Source organism: Zeus faber (genome assembly GCF_960531495.2).
Source record: "Zeus faber genome assembly, chromosome: 4".
Lineage (NCBI taxonomy): Eukaryota > Metazoa > Chordata > Actinopteri > Zeiformes > Zeidae > Zeus > Zeus faber.
The window spans coordinates 25,179,060-25,196,716 of NC_137191.1; positions in this window are offsets into that span (position 1 = coordinate 25,179,060).

Sequence of the window (17,657 nt, forward strand, 5' to 3'; positions counted from 1 at the left end):
ACTGCCGCCTGCTCAACGAGGTCACCTGCAAAGACTCTTACCCACTACCTTGAGTTGACGACGCCCTCGATTGCATCGCTGGTTCCCACTGGCTCAGCTCCCTCGACCTGCACAGCAGCTACTGGCAGGTAGAGCTGGCACCAGAGGCACGCCCAAAGACCGCCTCTTTCATTGGCCAGGGACTGTGGCAGTTCAAAGTAATGCCATTCGGTCTTTGCAACGCTCCAGCCACCTTTGAGCGCCTGATAGAGAGGGTCCTGGCTGGCATCTCCTGGGACCTCTGTGTTGTCTATCTGGATGACCTCCTCACCCATGCTGCAGACTTCGAAAGTGCACTGACCAATCTGAGGGATATCTTCCAAGCTATCCGCCAGGCCGGGCTCCGACTTCATCCAAAGAAGTGCCATCTGTTTCGACGGGAGACATTGTTCCTTCTGCACACTGACCATGCATCTCTCACCTGGCTCCTCAACTTCAAAGAACCAGTGGGACAGCTGGCCCGATGGCTAGAGACACTACAGGACTACAACTTTCAGATTCTCCACTGGGCTTGCCGTCTCCTGTCGTTGCAAATTCTGTAATAAATGATCGTGAACAAATTCGTTGTTGTGTGTATATTTATTTTAGAGAAACAGAGTTAGTCTTTGCAAAGAGAGGAGAGGGAGAGAGCGAGTGGCAGGACGCAGCCTGTAGTCGAGCTCACCCCGTCCTGCTGGATATAGGAAGAGCATGCGTATATATGTGGTGCGATGTGTAAGACACTTAGAGTGGAGTGATGTACTGCTGTATCTGTGCGACGGGCTTGCCCTATCTATGTGATATACTGCCCTGTCTATGTGACGTGCCTCCCTATCTGTGTGATGTACTGACCTGTCTATGTGATGTGCCTCCCTATCTGTGTGATGTACTGACCTGTCTATGTGACGTGCCTCCCTATCTGTGTGATGTACTGACCTGTCTATGTGACGTGCCTCCCTATCCGTGTGACGATCTGTTGATGACCTTGAGGTCATTGCCTTAGCATGTGGCTGTCATAAAGGGAGTGAGAGCGGAGAAGCCGTCAGTGACAAGTGCAGTGAGGTTCTCTAAACGCATGTCAAGAGCGTCGATATTATGGGCGTTATTGACTGCACCCCACCAGGGGAGGACTCCGGATAAGTATTTTACAGCACCTGATGTGAGTTCTCGTCTGGCGATATGGTGACCGTTGGTGGCGGGATCCCGATGATGGGGATAATAATGCGTGGTATGAAGTAATTTATCCAGTATGGTAACGGCGGGACGCAGTTTAACGAGGGCGCAAACGTCGGACCAAGACTTGGGAAGGAACTGATGTAGGTGAGGGGCGCAAAGCCACAAGGCGTCGTTACCCATGCCAGCACCGCAATTGGTGGGCCAGAACAACATGGTACAGGCGAGATTATCGCTCCGGTACGGAACAGAAAGGAGGAGTTGATACCATGCGAGGAGTTGGTGAACGAGAGACAGGGTGAGACATTATGGATGGGCAGAAGGCCGCAGTCGTTATCATAGGTAACCGCACAGCCTGTGCTGTTGCCGAGATATACACGAGTGGGGTGTCGATGTCGTGAAAAGCAGCGAGCGTGACATAGACTCAAAAGGAAGGTGGGGTGAATGGTAGCAACCGGCTCAAGCAGTGCGCCAGCTCGGGAGTTGTGGTGCCGTTATGGGCACGTTACGCCCGATTAGAGTACCGGGAACACGGGGAAGGTAGATTAGGCCTAGCGTGCCACCACCTATTTGGGCCCTCTACGGGATCGGTGAGTGAAAGGAGGGTGCAATACCATTCATCAGATGTGAGGGGAACGGGGCGGATGGGGAGGGCCCCCGTCGCTGTATGGGAAAAAAGGGTACAGGCGTAGCAGGAGTTATTAACTTCTGGGAGCGCAGTTGTTTACCTGGGGTTTGGACAGGCTAATCATGACCGTGGCGTTAAGATTAGAGAGTTTTTGTACCTTTAGTCGGTTGGTCAGGTCAGACTGGTCTTGGGGTAAAGTATAACCCCAAGGGATAGGATCTGTATTACACACAGCTTGGGCCCAGTTTGTACAGGGGCCCCAATTGCCTGGACGGGGAACATTTCCAGGGTTAGAAACCCATGAATAACATATATATATTGTCGTCCCGCCCAAGGCGAGTCCGTTGTCATAACATGAATGGGGAAAATAATCACAGGGGTTAACAATGGCGCCAGCGAGAGTAGTGTCGTTCGACGCAGAGAAAGTAACGTTTTGCGCGCCAGGCTCTGTGACGCCTGTGACATATCTAGTTTGTCCGTTACCCGAATAAATCTCGTGCTTAACGCGGATTGGACAGAACAGAGGGGTGACGTCTGTGTCAGGGTCGGTGGTCAGTGTAGTGTGACAGTGCATATCATACCAGATCCAAAGTACCATTATTACAGTGATTATTAACAAAAATATTAGCGTGCTGCGCACGCCGCAGAGGCCGCAGAGTTGAAACGGGTGCCAGGGTAGACTGTGCTCCATGGTGTCGTCTGCTTCTGCTGCCTTGAGGTAGTGTGTTGTGTGGTGGTCAGCGTCCTTCGTCTATGACCTATGGATGCGTTCTTCTATGACCTTAGGTGGACGGTTGCCAGAACGCGTCACCATGCAGCTAACAGTATTCATAACAGTGTTCTTTAGGGGATGGGAGGGGTTGTGTGTGACCCTCCTTGCTGGATGTTGCTGGGCGTGGTGATTTTGGGCTGTGGTTGGAGGCTGATGGTCTTGCAGTGACTGGCGTGCACCCACGTTGCTCTTTCCCGCACTTTTATTGCCGTATAGGTGGTGAGGAGGACCTGGTATGGGCCCAGCCAGCACTGGTGTTTCCAGGACTTCCAGTGGTGATTCTTTATCACCACGAAGTCGAATGTTGTGCAGGGGCCCGGTGGCGCCTTGGGGTAGGGCAGAGCCTACCTGTTGTCTGATTTCAGAAAGAGATTTGGTTAAGGAAATGCAATATTTTACCAGCGTGTCTTCGCAGAGGTTGGTGTCCATTGGCGGGCCTGGAGGTCCCAGTCCCACATTGGGAGGGGCTGCGAAAAGGACCTCGAAAGGGGAAAGGTTATTTCGCGGGCGCACTCGCATTCTCATATACATCAGCATGATGGGCAGTGCATCTACCCAGTTGAGGTTTGTTTCGCTCCAGCATTTAGCCAGTTTGTTTTAGAGCGACCAGTTTTCGGGTTCTACAGCACCCCCAGATTGCGGGTGGTAGCTGCAGTGTGTTTTTAAATCAAATTGGAAATGCGTCGACAACTGTGAGGATGCTGTTTACAAAATGGCTGCCATTGTCGGATGACAGTTTTTCTGGGATTCCCCATCTGGGAATTATACCTGTCAGTAAGGCTTTCGCCACTGTTGACGCTGTGGCATGACCAGACAGTATTTTTTGTTTTTGCACGGTGTGAGTTCGACGAAGTCCATCATTACATGCTGAAATGGGCGTGTTGGGGTTGGGTGTGCGGCGGGGTGTGTGAGGCCCTTTGGCCTGCCGGGGTTGTGTTGGGCGCAAATTATACACTTGTTGCAATATGTGGCTGCAAATGTGGAAAAGCCTTTTGTGAACCAATGTGTTTGTACTGCCGCGCACATCCCTCCATTTGACACATGGTCCAAACCATGTGGCGATAGTGGCGCTGCCCCTAGCGGTCGCCTGCGCCGGCGCTCCGGTTACTTTCTCACTCTTTAGTATTTTTTTCCTTTTTTTATCACAATGTTCGCCAGAAAAACATCAACAATTAACTCATACGACCGCGATGCACTCATGGATATAAAAATTTCCCTAAACGAACAACTTTGGGACTTTTTATCCGTGGGAGCAGAGTGGCCGGCGGAAATCCTACGCGGGAACACTCGCAACAACAACTACAACAAAAATGGAGTCGCTGTTCCACGAGCCGGCCCACGGAGGAAGCACCGAGGTAAACGAGGCGGCATTCGGGTCAGAATGAGGACGCAACCTTACTGTCCACCTCTGCCAAGCATCCTTCTTGCCAACGTCCAGTCCCTGGAGAACAAGATGGATGAACTTCGAGCGAGGATTCAATTCCAGCGAGACACGAGGAACTGTTGCGTCCTCTGCCTGACGGAAACATGGCTGAACCCACTGGTGCCGGATGAAGCCATACGTCCAGCCGAGGCCTTCTCTGTGTTCCGCGGCGACAGAACGGGAGAGTCGGGGAAATCCAAAGGTGGAGGCGTCTGCCTAATGGTAAACAACCGCTGGTGTAACGCCAACAACACCAAATTCCTCTCCCACTCCTGCTCGCCGAACCTGGAACAGCTGACCATACTATGCCGTCCATTTTATCTCCCCCGGGAATTCAGCACGGTCATCATTACAGCCGTTTATATCCCACCGCAAGCGGACACCGACGCAGCTCTGTCGGTTCTGTACGATGTGTTGTGCGGATTTCAGAACAGACATCCCGACGCGGCTGTGGTGGTGACTGGGGACTTTAACAGGGCCAACCTTAAAAAAGTTCTGCCTAATTTCCACCAACACATCACGTGTGCCACCAGGGGAGACAGAACTCTGGACCATTGTTACACACCTTACAAGAACGGATACAAGCCCGTGTCGCTCCCTGCTTTCGGGAAATCAGATCACGCCGCGATCTCGCTGCTTCCTGTTTACAGGCCTCTGATCGCGCGGGATCTGGTGATGACGAGGGAAGTGAAGCGGTGGACGGACCAATCGGAGGCTGCGCTTCAGGACGCTCTGACTGACGTAGACTGGGACATGTTCCAAACAAGTTCAAGTGACGTCAGCGAGTTTACGGAGGCTGTAGTAAGTTTCGTGGCTACGCTCGCGGATGAAATCGTTCCCACGGTGAAAGTTCGGATATTTCCAAACCAGAAACCATGGGTTGATAAATCCATCCGCTGCGCTCTGAATGCGCGCACGGCAGCTTACAACGACGGACTTGTATCTGGCAACATGGACAATTACAAAGCGGCGTTGTACAATCTGCGGAGGGCGGTGAAGGACGCTAAACGGACGTACAGAGACACCGTGGAGCTGCAGATGGAGCGGGGGGACACCAGACGCTTGTGGGAGGGGCTGCAAACAATAACAAACTACAAGAGCAGCTCCTCCCCAGCCACGAGTGTGGACGCCTCCCTGGCCAACCAACTGAACTCCTTTTATGCGCGGTTCGAGTCTGGCAGCAGCACCGCTAGCTCGCCGGCTAATTGGAGTTACACCGCTGGGGATGAGCGCGCACTCTCAGTGTCCGTGCACGAGGTCAGGAGGGCTTTGATGCGGGTGAACACCAGGAAAGCTGCGGGCCCAGATGGCATATCTGGGCGAGTACTGAAGACCTGTGCTAACCAGCTAGCTCCGGTGTTCACCACAATATTCAACATCTCCCTGGCTGAATCAGTGGTCCCGTCCTGCTTCAAGAGGTCCACGGTCGTTCCTGTCCCGAAGGTCGCCTCTCCAACCTGCCTGAATGACTACCGTCCGGTGGCCCTCACCTCGGTGGTCATGAAGTGTTTCGAGAGGCTGATTAAGGATTACATCTGCGCCTCCCTCCCCCGCACCTTGGACCCGTTGCAGTTCGCGTACCGGCAGAACAGATCCACGGATGACACGGTCTCCCAGGTACTGCACACCACGCTCACGCACCTGGATGGCCAGAAGGGGGCCTATGTGAGAATGCTGTTCATCGATTATAGTTCAGCTTTCAACACCATAGTTCCCACCAGACTGGCTGTCAAGCTGATGGAGCTAGGATTGAATGGTCCGCTGTGCAATTGGATCCTGGACTTCCTCACAGGCCGCCCCCAGGTGGTCAAGGTGGGGAAGTACATGTCAAGCTCCCTCACCCTGAACACAGGATCCCCCCAGGGCTGCGTCCTCAGCCCCCTACTGTACTCCCTGTACACACATGACTGTGTGGCCAGGTCCAGCTCCAACACCATCATCAAGTTTGCTGACGACACCGTGGTCGTGGGCCTGATCACCGACTGCGATGAGAAGGCCTACCGCGAGGAGGTGGCTGACCTGTCACTCTGGTGCCAGGACAACAGCCTCCACCTGAACGTCAGCAAAACCAAGGAGCTGATTGTGGACTTTAGGCGTGGATCACAATCGAGGACGCACGCGCCCTTGTGGATTAATGGGACTTCTGTCGATAGGGTGAGCAGCTTCAGATATCTGGGAGTCCACATCACAGAGGACTTAACATGGACTGTTCACACAGACACTCTGGTGAGAAAGGCGAGGCAGCGTCTCTACCACCTCAGGCAGCTGAGGAAATTCCGGGTCTCGGTGAGGATCCTCAAGTCCTTCTACTGTGGTGCAGTGGAGAGCATCCTGTCAGGCAACATCACTGCCTGGTTTGGGAACTGTACTGCCCAGGACAGGCGGGCCCTGCAGAGGGTGGTGCATTCAGCTGAACGTACCACTGGAACTACCCTCCCCCCCTTGCAGGAGTTATACACCAGGAGGTGTAGTAGCAGAGCCCGTAGGATCATGAAGGATCCTCATCACCCCAACAACGGACTGTTTCAGCTGCTGCGGTCAGGCAAGCGCCTCCGCAGTCACGCAGCGAAAACAGAGAGACTGAGACAGAGTTTTTTCCCGCACGCCATTAGAACTGTCAACGCTGACCTCACCAGGGGTCCTTACTGAGCCATGCACTAGGCTCCACTACCTACTGTACTGTATGTAGCATACTGTACCGCATACTGTGTCACTGTTCAGGGTTGTTTGTGATGCCGTATTGCTGCGCCGTACTGTTGTATACTGTGCTGTATTATCGCAAACACTACCTCACACTATTCACATTCAAACGCCACTTTAATTCACATGCCACTTTAAATGCACATATCTGTATATACATAGGCATATTCCTTCTAGCTATTCCATTTTATTTCAATTTATTTTTATTGTATTTTATTCTATATATTTTTATCTTATTCTATAAGTATTCCACTTACTGTATTACGTTTTAGGAGTCAGTTAGTCGGTCTATTAGAAAGGAATTTTCTACTTTTTATTTTATTTTATTTTTTATTTTTTCCTAGGACATATTGTGTGCTATCACCGGGTGCGTTGCATTACATTTCACTGCATATATGTATGGAAGTATGTATATGTATGTGACAAATAAAAATCTTGAATCTTGAATCTTGAATCTTGAATGACAATTTAGCGAAACAGGGAAACAGGCACCTGGGAAGGCAGGGTTTGTCATCGGGACCCATCCAAACACTGTCGCGGAGGGTGGCCCCACAGTTGGACCAAAGCCTGCGTTCGTCTGGGGAAGAGAGGGAGAGGAGGTCAGTGAGGGAGGGGGGTGTGGGGGACAGGGGGGATGAGTAGAGGGAGGAGGAATGAGGGAGGGGGCTGCATGCCGCGGCCTTAGCGGCTGCGTCGGCGCAGGCGTTGCCAAGGGAGATGGGGTCTGTGTTGGAGGTGTGTGCGGCGCATTTACAAACAGCGATGGAGAGGAAGGAGGATGGCTTCCAAAAGGGCCGCCACTTTATGGTGGTGCAAGATGGGCTTGCCGTTGGACTTCAGAAACCGTCTGTGTTTCCAAAGGGCGCCAAAGTCATGCACGACGCCAAAAGCGTAACGAGAGTCGGTGTAGATTGTCGCTGAACGGCCTTCGGCCAATTTGCACGCCTCGGTCAGGGCAACGAGCTCTGCTGCCTGTGCTAAGAAATGAGAAGGGAGGGGGGAGGAGAGGACAACAGAATGGTCGTCTGCGACTGCGAACCCAGCATGAGAGCGGCCGGTGTCGGGGTAGCGGAAAGCGGATCCATCTACATAGAAAACAAAATCAGGGTTAGTCAGCGGAACATCAGTGAGATCTGGACAGGGTGTACAGATGAGGTGAAGTTCGGTGGAACAGGAGTGTGGCGTGCCGTCGTCAGAGAGAGGTAGTAATGTGGCAGGGTTGAGGGTGGTACACCGGCGCACTGTGACATGTGGAAGCCCTAAGAGGACTGTGTGGTAGCGGAGCCAACGTGCTGCCGAAAGATGGGAGGATTTTTGTTCCTGTAAGATGTTGGAGACAGAATGGGGAACAAAAAGAGTGAGTGGTGCGAAACCCACAAAGTCGTGTGTGGCCAGGACGGCCTTTTTGCAGGCCGCGACAGCGCGCAGGAAAGGAGGAAGGCCACGATCCACCAGATACAATACACATGAGAAGAAGCCCACAGGCCTGAGGGCGTCGCCATGTTTTTGTAAAAGGACAGAGGTCATGCTGCCCTGACGTTCGTCCACGAACTGGACAAAGGGCCGAAGGGGATCTGGAATCCCCAGAGTTGGAGACGTCTGGAGGGCCACCTTAAGGGCCCTGAAGTTCTGCGCAGGCATCCTCGGTCTGTAAGTGGAGAAGAGGCTGTAAGGCTACGGGACAGGGTGATTTCCCTGAGGGGGCGATTGAGGGGTGAAAAATTGGGGATGAAATGGCGACAGTAAGAACACATGCCTAGAAAAGAGAGCATTTGCTTTTTGTTATATGGTCTGGGGATGTCGATGATGGCTTGGATTCTGGCGGGGGACAAAGTTTTCCCCTGAGGTGTGATGACGTGACCAAGGAAGACCACCTTCTGGGAGACAAACTGAAGTTTGTTTAGAGAAACCTTATGACCCTCAGATGAGAGGTGCTGCAGGAGTGTGAGGGTTTCCTGTTTGCACTGGGCCTTCGTGGGAGCGGCGATGAGAAGGTCGTCCACATACTGCAGGAGGGCCGTTCCCTCGGAAAGGACGAGGGGGGGGCGAGGCTGCGGGCGAGGGCCTCACAGAAGAGGGTGGGTCTGCAAGTTAAGCCCTGGCAGAGACGCGTCCAGGTGTAGCATTTCCCAGCGAAGTGGAAGGCGAACCAAAACTGGGAGTCTGGGTGAACTGGGACAGAGAAAAAAGCATTGGAGAGGTCAATGACAGAAAACCAAGTGGATCCCGAAGGGATTTGACTCATGATAGTGTATGGGTTAGGAACATTCGGAGCAGGGTGGTCGATGGCCGCATTAATGGCCTGCAGGTCTTGGACAAAGCGCCACTTGGTGGGCTGTCCTTGTGTCCTTTCTTGACTGGGAATATAGGTGTTTGCACAGGGGAGTCGTCACATGGAATGATAATTCCTGCGTTAAGGAGAGACTCAAAGACGGGGGTGATGCCATCGACAGCTTCCTGTCGCAATGGATATTGTTTTTGTGACGGGCGAAAAGAGGATTTGGGTTTGATGTGCACTGGGGGACAGTTTTTATTAGGCCTACGTTGTATTTGCCGGCCTCCCACAGGGTGGATCGGACTTGGGCCAGCAACGGGGAGATGTCGGAAGGTGTTGACGGTTTGGATAGGTAATGACCGGTGTGGGCCTTGTCCGGCACGAGCTGAACGGTTCAGGGAGTGGAGAGCGGCGCGACGAATGGTAGTTTAAACGCGTTCGCCGTAGGAGAAAAAAGACATTGCGGGTGTGTGACGTTTGGCCTCCAGTCAGAGGCCTGAACGCAACGGCGTGTAAAGACGCCCAGGTGTTGCCATGTTTCATGTGGAGATTTGGAAATAGACATGTGGGGCCTAATCGGGGACGGTAAACAACGACTGTTGGTCGGGGTCGAGGCGTATGAAAACAACGCAACGCTCTGAATCGAAAAAGATATCAGATGTGACGAGGCGGTCAGTTTGTTGACGATAAAACTCGTCCTCGTATGTTTTGTCTAGTCCGCGGTGTATATGTGAGGTGCAGTGGAGATCTTCGGCAGACGTGATCGGAATCAGAATTAATGAATGGTGCCGTGGCGCGTGACAGTCCGCTGCCAGCGGTGGCTCCTGTCCACCAGTGGTATGCGTACAGCGGAGGGACCGCGTCGAGACAGACGTGTGTGATCTGTCGGCGTCGCCACCACCCTCAGCCCTTTGGGTGTGGAGGTGATGGAGATGCCGAACACATCAGGTCCCTACCCGCTAGGTTAATATGGCACAAAGCAGACATCAAAAAAGAGTGCTTTGTGGTCCGTTTACCTTCGTCCGTGTGCCAAGTGCAACGGGCGTGGGTAGACAAATTTTCTAAAACCGTTTGATCGCTTGCGCTGGTAGACCATGAGGAGCGGCCGCTTAATTTTAAACATATTTCCTTGCTTTGAATAACAGAATGAGTGGCGCCTAATTCCACTAGAAAGGTGAGAGGTTTATCATTTATTATTAATGTTGTGGTAGGCATTTTCTGATAAGCTGAGGAATCACAGATGGCATATGTGCTCACTGAGTCGGAGGGAGAATTTTCTAATAATGCAATTTTCTGACGTAGCAAAGCAGGCAGTATATCAGTGTCAAGCGCGTCTTCATTGCATGGAGCGAGTGTGGGTGCGGTGTGTGTGTGTGTGTCTGTACATTACCCCCCGTGGACACCTCATCCGTCGTGACGGCAGGAGATCAGTCAGATCCGAACGGTGCCGACTGGGCGTGCTGGTTGGGGTTGGGGTAGCGCCGTTGGCGCCGACTTGGTTCGGGACATTCCCTGGACCAATGTCCGGTTTTTCCGCAATTAAAGCAGCGGTTGCGGTCATCGTCACCCCGGTTTGGTGTTCTCCAAGCCGGGGGTGGGCCTTCACGTCCTCGGTAGCTTTGGTCGCGTCCCCGTCCGAAGCTTCGTTCGCGCTGTTGTCCTCTGCCTCGTCCTTGTCCCTGGAATGGTGGGGTGCTCAGCGATGCCAGGGGGAGGTGGGCTTGGAGGGAGGCCAACTCGTGTCTGTCTCTGGTCTTTTTCTCCTTCTCCCTTCCTTTCGTCTCTGCATGTCTGGCATGACGCAGGACGTCTGGCAGTCGGTTATCTCTCCACCCGCCTATCAAACTGTCCGTGAGTCGTCTCAGGAGCGTCGGTCGGAGCCTGTCGCAGAAGGCCATTTCGAGGATGGTCTCGAACGTGGATTCTTTACCACCATCGAATGAAGCAGGACGAACGTTTCCCGAGAAGAACGTGCAAACGTCCATCACGCGATCATAAAAATCAGTGACTGATTCGTTGGGCTTTTGGTAGCAGTTTCTGATCTTTCCGAGGTTAAATTTGACCGGGAAGTTGCGTTCGATGGATCTAAGTACTGATTCGACCCATCTTTCCCACTAGCCATTATCGTCCCAAACCGCGGTGCGTGCGCGGAGCCGGTCTGGGTCGTTGTCTTCTACATTGCGTGCGATGCGGGAGTAGCTTTCTGTTTTAAAGTGGAGGAGGTGCAGTTTTTTTAATTCTATACCAGTGGGTCGCCATGCACGGCACCAGATGCCGAGGACGTCCGCAAGGGCTTTTCCTCCACGGAAGACATCAGGCCAGTCTTTGATGGAATCGCGCATCTCGCCATCCACCTGCCGATGGACCAGGACCGCAGTGCCGTTTAGTCTGGGGAACTCCACCATCGGGGCTTGCATATCTGATGGCATGCTTAAAGCATGGAAAACAGCGCCTCTCCGAGTTGTGTGTGGGCTGGGGGCAAGGGGATTCAGGGCTGACAGGACAGTCTTTGGTGACGTTGGGACCACCATGGGGCGCGGTAAGGTTGGTGATGTTGGTGTGGAAGTCAGCAGGGTGGAGTCGTCCGTTGTGGACGCCGAGGATGCGGACGCAAAGCTTTCGTGGGGGAAGGTGTTGATGCGGCGTTAGGCAGCCCATAAGGTGGTGGATATGATGGCACCCAGTCGTCCCTTCGTCTCTGACGATCACCCTGGGTCAGACTCGAATAGAGAGAAGGGGGGGGGAGACACAGGTGTATCAGTGGCAAGCTCAGCTTTTTCAGATTTTTCACATTTCAAACTCTTATTTTTTCCCGTTTCCTGACTTCTGGCTCGTGCTTCTGCCTCTTTTGTCCATATCCCTAGACATTGTTTATGGACATTTAATCTGACTAAATTCTTCATTGACACTTTCTTTTTCTTTCTCAATCTCTTTTCTTCCTCCGCAATTCTCTCACCCACTTTCCCTAACTGGGTCATACTTAAACCTCTCCTCGCGGGAAACCTGCTGTGTGCTACCCATTCTTCCATACATGACATACATTTGTCCCCATGTTTACTTCTCATTTGCATATTGATCGGAGAACCCCAATCTGGGTTCTCCTTACTAGGCGTGGACCCCATGTTGTGTGTGCGTGTTTTTTATTTTTATTTTATTTTATTAAACCCACGGGATTTTTATTATTTATATGTTAAAAATATATTTACGAAACAAAATATGTTTTTGAAATAGGAGTGCTATTTGAGGACTTCAACCTCAAATAATTCCTTTTTCAAAAACGCATAATTATAGAAGGACTCTAACCTCCTATTTTCTGGAGGACTTTAACCTTGTTTAATTTTAGAAGGACTTTAACCTCTGCACCGTAAGTCTGTAGAGGACTTTAACCTCCGCAGATTACCCCAAGGTTCTCTATTTTATAAATAGACACAACTTCAGAGTTTTGTTCAAAATCACAATCGATCCGTGAGTATTTTACCGTGTACTGGAGGAGTTTTAGACGTGTAGATCCCGCGGAGAAGGTCGGGTCAAACAGCAGACGGTCCTCCCGTCCTTCAAGCATCCCACTTCTGACACCAAGTTTGTCGTGGCAAATTCTGTAATAAAGGATCATGAACAAATTTGTTGTTGTGTGTATATTTATTTTAGATAAACAGAGTTAGTCTTTGCAAAGAGAGGCGAGGGAGAGACACCAAGTTTGTCGTGGCAAATTCTGTATGGAGGATCATGAACAAATTCGTTGTTGTGTGTATATTTATTTTAGATAAACAGAGTTAGTCTTTGCAAAGAGAGGCGAGGGAGGGACACCAAGTTTGTCATGGCAAATTCTGTAATAAAGGATCGCGAACAAATTTGTTGTTGTGTGTATATTTATTTTAGAGAAACAGAGTTAGTCTTTGCAAAGAGAGGAGAGGGAGAGAGCGAGTGGCAGGACGCAGCCTGTAGTCGAGCTCACCCCGTCCTGCTGGATATAGGAAGAGCATGCGTATATATGTGGTGCGATGTGTAAGGCACTTAGGGTGGAGTGATGTACTGCTGTATCTGTGCGACGTGCTTGCCCTATCTATGTGATATACTGCCCTGTCTATGTGACGTGCCTACCTATCTGTGTGACGTCTGTTGATGACCTTGAGGTCATTGCCTTAGACCATGGGCCTTTGTGTGTTCTGAAAGTAGGTCACAGGTGTTCCTTGTTTATGGGAATAGGAGTCCTTGCTTGGGATGCATGCTGGTAAGATAGTGCTCGACAAACATGTTATTGTAGAAAAGGAAAAGTAGGATTTTGCCTATACACTCCATGCCAACGCCCTATCAGGAGGCAGAGTGCCTGCACTGTCAACGCATGCAGCGACATTGAGGTTATGGCTCTACAGGACCACAGAGTGGACGACGATGGTTCCCAGGAGCCCCCCAGCACGAGCAACTACCACAGCGCTGGGAACATCGACCCAGACCAACTCCAACACGAGCAGAGCCAAGACCCTGTCCTCTCCCGGGATCAAGAGTGGGTGAGGGGAGGCCACCGAACCAGACTGGCCAGCAGTCTCAGCACTGGACACAGACACTCACAGTGGGCCAATCTCATCAGCCGTGACGGGCTCCTGCATTGCCGCTGGCAGACTCCTGGTGGCCATCGTGATGTCACCAAGACGACTTACCGCCTCCAGTCCCACTTCTACTGGCCAGGGTGTCGTCAATACGTGGAACTCCACGTCCACCTGTGTGACACCTGCACTGCTCAGAAAGGGCCGATTCTGTGTTCTCACACCCTTCTGCAGTAGTACTAAGTGGGGGCTCCCATGGAGCCGGTGGCCGTGGACATCTTGGGCCCCTTTCTGGCCACAGAACGGGGCAGCCGCTACATCCTAGTAGCTATGGACTACTTTACCAAATGGCCCAAAACCTATGCTGTTCCTGACCAGAGTACCGCCACCACCGCCGCACGCCTGGTGGACGAGATGTTCTGTCGGTTCGGAGTGCCGGAGGAACTGCACAGAGACCAGAGTCGGAACTTCAAGGCTCAGGTGTTTGCAGAAGTCTGCCGCCGGCTGGGCGTTAAAAAGACCTAGACTACGCCACTGCACCCACAGAGTGATGGATTGGTCGAACGTTTCAACCGCACCTTGGCGACCCAATGCGCTATTCTGATGAGCCACCAGCAGCGAGATTAGGATCTACATTTGCCCTTGGTCCTTTGGGCATATCGGACAGCGGTGCAAGAATCCACTAAGTGCACTCCGGCAACCCTCATGTTTGGACGCGAGCTCCGCACCCCTGTTGACTTGATGTTTGGCCCTTCCCCTGAACCAGAGGTGGCCGGGGAGCCGGGCATGGACTATTTTCACTACCTTCGGGAGCGACTCCGGGCGGTGCATGAACTGACCAGGCAGGCTCTCGCAGCCACTTGGTCCCGTCAGAAACGAGCTTACGACCAGCGTGCCAAAGGGGAGGATTTGCCTTCGGAGTGCAGGTGCTGGTCTACAGCCTGGAGAGGAAGAAAGGCCTCTCCTCGAAGCTTATGAGCCACTGGGTGGGACCCTGTACAATCCTAGAGAGACTGTCTGATGTGGTGTACAGGGTGCTGCTGATCAAAAGGAACCGGGTGGTGGTTCAGCCTACAGAGAGGAGGTACATCAACTCATCAACTGGTGTGACAACAATAATCTACATCTCAATGCAAACAAGACAAAAGAAATAACTGTGGACTTCAGAAAGAAACACACACCACACATCCGACTCACCATCAATGGCAGTGCAGTGGAGTCTGTGAAGAGCACCAAGTTCCTGGGGGTGCACATCACAGACGACCTGACATGGTCAATCAACACCACCTCCCTAGTAAAGAAGGCACAGCAACGCATCTACTTCCTTCGCCGGATGAGGAGAGCTGACCTCCCCCTTCTGCCCTCACCACCTTCTACAGAGGTGCTATTGAGAGCATTCTCACCAGCAGCCTCTGTCTGGTATGGCAGCTGCTCTGCTGCTGACCAGAAAGCCCTACAAAGAGTGGTGAGGACAGCAGAGAAGATCACCAAAACAGCACAACCATCCATCCAGGACCTGTACCCATCTCGCTGCCGCAAGAGAGCCACTAATATCATCAAGGACCACACTCACCCAGCACAGAAACTGTTCACCCTCCTACCTTCTGGCAAGCAGTACCGCAGCATGACCACCAGATTCAGGAACAGCTTTTTTCCAAAGGCCATCAGACTACTAAACTCACCAAACACGACATGAACACGACACCCACAAAGACCAACTGACTGCACAATATTTACATTTTTACAATACATATGTATCCCCTTGGCATACATATGTACCCTGTTGCTGCTAGCTTTGTACTGCACCTTATTACCTTAATAACGTACCTCATTTGACTTCTTGAGTATATTAAGACTATCCTTAGTCTTGTTGTGTTGTTGTGTCTATTGTTGTTGTCTTTTTGCACTTTCATATTATATTTTGTGTTTCAAATATTACTTGCACATTTGGAGTATGGGGAAACGCAATTTTGATCCTCTGTGTAATTACGTGTTGCATGGTACGATTGACGATAAAGTACACTTTGAACTTTGAACTTTAAATTTTGAACTTTGTTCTTCATCATGACCGCTTGCCCCCTACTGACCCTTGGCTCCATCTGAGGGTGAGTCAGGGGCAGATGGGCAGCCTCCAGTCTGTGACTTGCCAAAATAAGCAGCCGAGGGGCCCCCTGGGCGGGCCCGGCGACAGCGTCAACTCCCCCAACACTTCAGAGACTTTGTGGACACATGGGTTGCTGGTGACAGCTAACCAGCCAGGTGGGCGCAATGCAGCGTGTTGGGGAATAGAGGGGGGCCGAGATTCCCCAGCATGCTTTGTTTGTGTGTTTTGGGGTTGTCGGGCAAGGGGATTGTTTTCTGTAATGTTAATTGTTAAGTAATGTTAATTGTTAGGCCGTTGTTAGTGTTAGTTAGCCATGCTACTTGTGTTATGATAGATTATTACTTTTATGTGTTATGATTGTTGCACCAGGAGTGAGAGTGTGTGTGCCATTAGTGACCTGCCTGCCATGATAATGGTGTGACAAATGAATGCTGAGCACTGAGTAATAAAGAGTACTCTTGGTTGTAAAATAAAATCTTCTGCCTCTTGCTTGCTCGCTTGAAGAAGCCCCAGCCTGCTACAATATATATACATATATATATATATACTTATACAAATTTTAAAAACAGGAACACTGCGTGAAACCAAAGTGGAGGTCTTCGAGGATTATATTGGGGTATTTTTATAACGAGAGTGTCATGAAAGAAGATCAGGAATGCAATAATCCTAAGAAAAGGAAGAAGACAGACTCAGCAACGGAGACAGACAATCTAATCCCGAGTGCTATAGAGGTTAATGTCTTGGATGAGATTAACAAGAAGCTGGACATGCTTGGTCCACTTCTCCAAGACATTACCAAGATCAAAGCCAGCCTTGATTTCCTGCACCGCACGGTCGGCGAGATGCAAAAAGACAATGCAGATCTAAAAACCTCCACGAAGCGTCTCACAACAGAGGTGGAGGTTCTAAAAAAATAGAAATAAAATAATGAGAGAAACTATCCTGGATATACAGTCCAGAAGTATGCAGGACAACCTAATCTTCTCTGGGATCCCAGAGAACAACACCGAGTCCCCAGAAAACATGGTGAAAAACTTCCTCCACACCGCCCTGAAACTCCCTACGGACACTGTGAAGCAGATCACCTTCCACCAGGTTCACCAACTGGGACACCATGTGGAGAACCATCCCCGTTCCATTGCCAAGTTTGAACACCTCAAGCACAAAGAGCTGGTTGAAAGTAAATGACAGGAGCTGAAAGGAACCACACTGGGTATGAATGACCAATTCACCCGGGAGATCAACGACCGACGGAAGGTGCTGTACCCCATCCCGAAGGAGAACCGGCAGAAGGGAAAATGCGTATCGCTGGTTGTTGATAAACTATATATAGATGGTCTGTTATTCCGAGACTCCTCAACCACACCTTGGTAATTTTTATCATTATGTATGTATTCTTGTTATTCTGGTAATTATATATTGCGAGATGTAGAAACTAGCATGCTATCTATGTCAGGATTTAAAATATCACTCACTTTCATCATCTCACCCTCCTAATCCCTCCCTCCCTACTTCTCCCATCACTCTCACTCTATTCCATCTCTCACTATATATATGTCTGACTCTGCAATGTTTGATGTTTATCTTTGTCTATTTGTCATTTGTTTGTGTAGATATGTATCCCTACAAACTTCCTGCAATACTAGTAAAAAGGAATGTGAAGGACGAAAACCCAGACTTATCTATTGGAAGCATGGGCACGCTAGTATAGGTATTACTTTGGATGCACTGAGCCATCACCCCCTCACTAACTTCAATGACACCCATCAAGTTTGTAAGTTGGAAAGTGAGAGGCTTGGGCTCACCTGATAAACGTAGCAAAATCCTCAGTTACCTCACCAGGATGAACCCCAACTTCTGTCTACTGCAAGAAATTCACCTCACTGCATCCGAGCACCTCAAACTCAAAGCGAAATGGGTTAATCAGATGTTTTCTGCATCATACAACTAATAAAAAAAGAGGCATTTCTATATTGATCAATAAAGGTATGCCATATCCAAATAAAACCACAGTATCAGA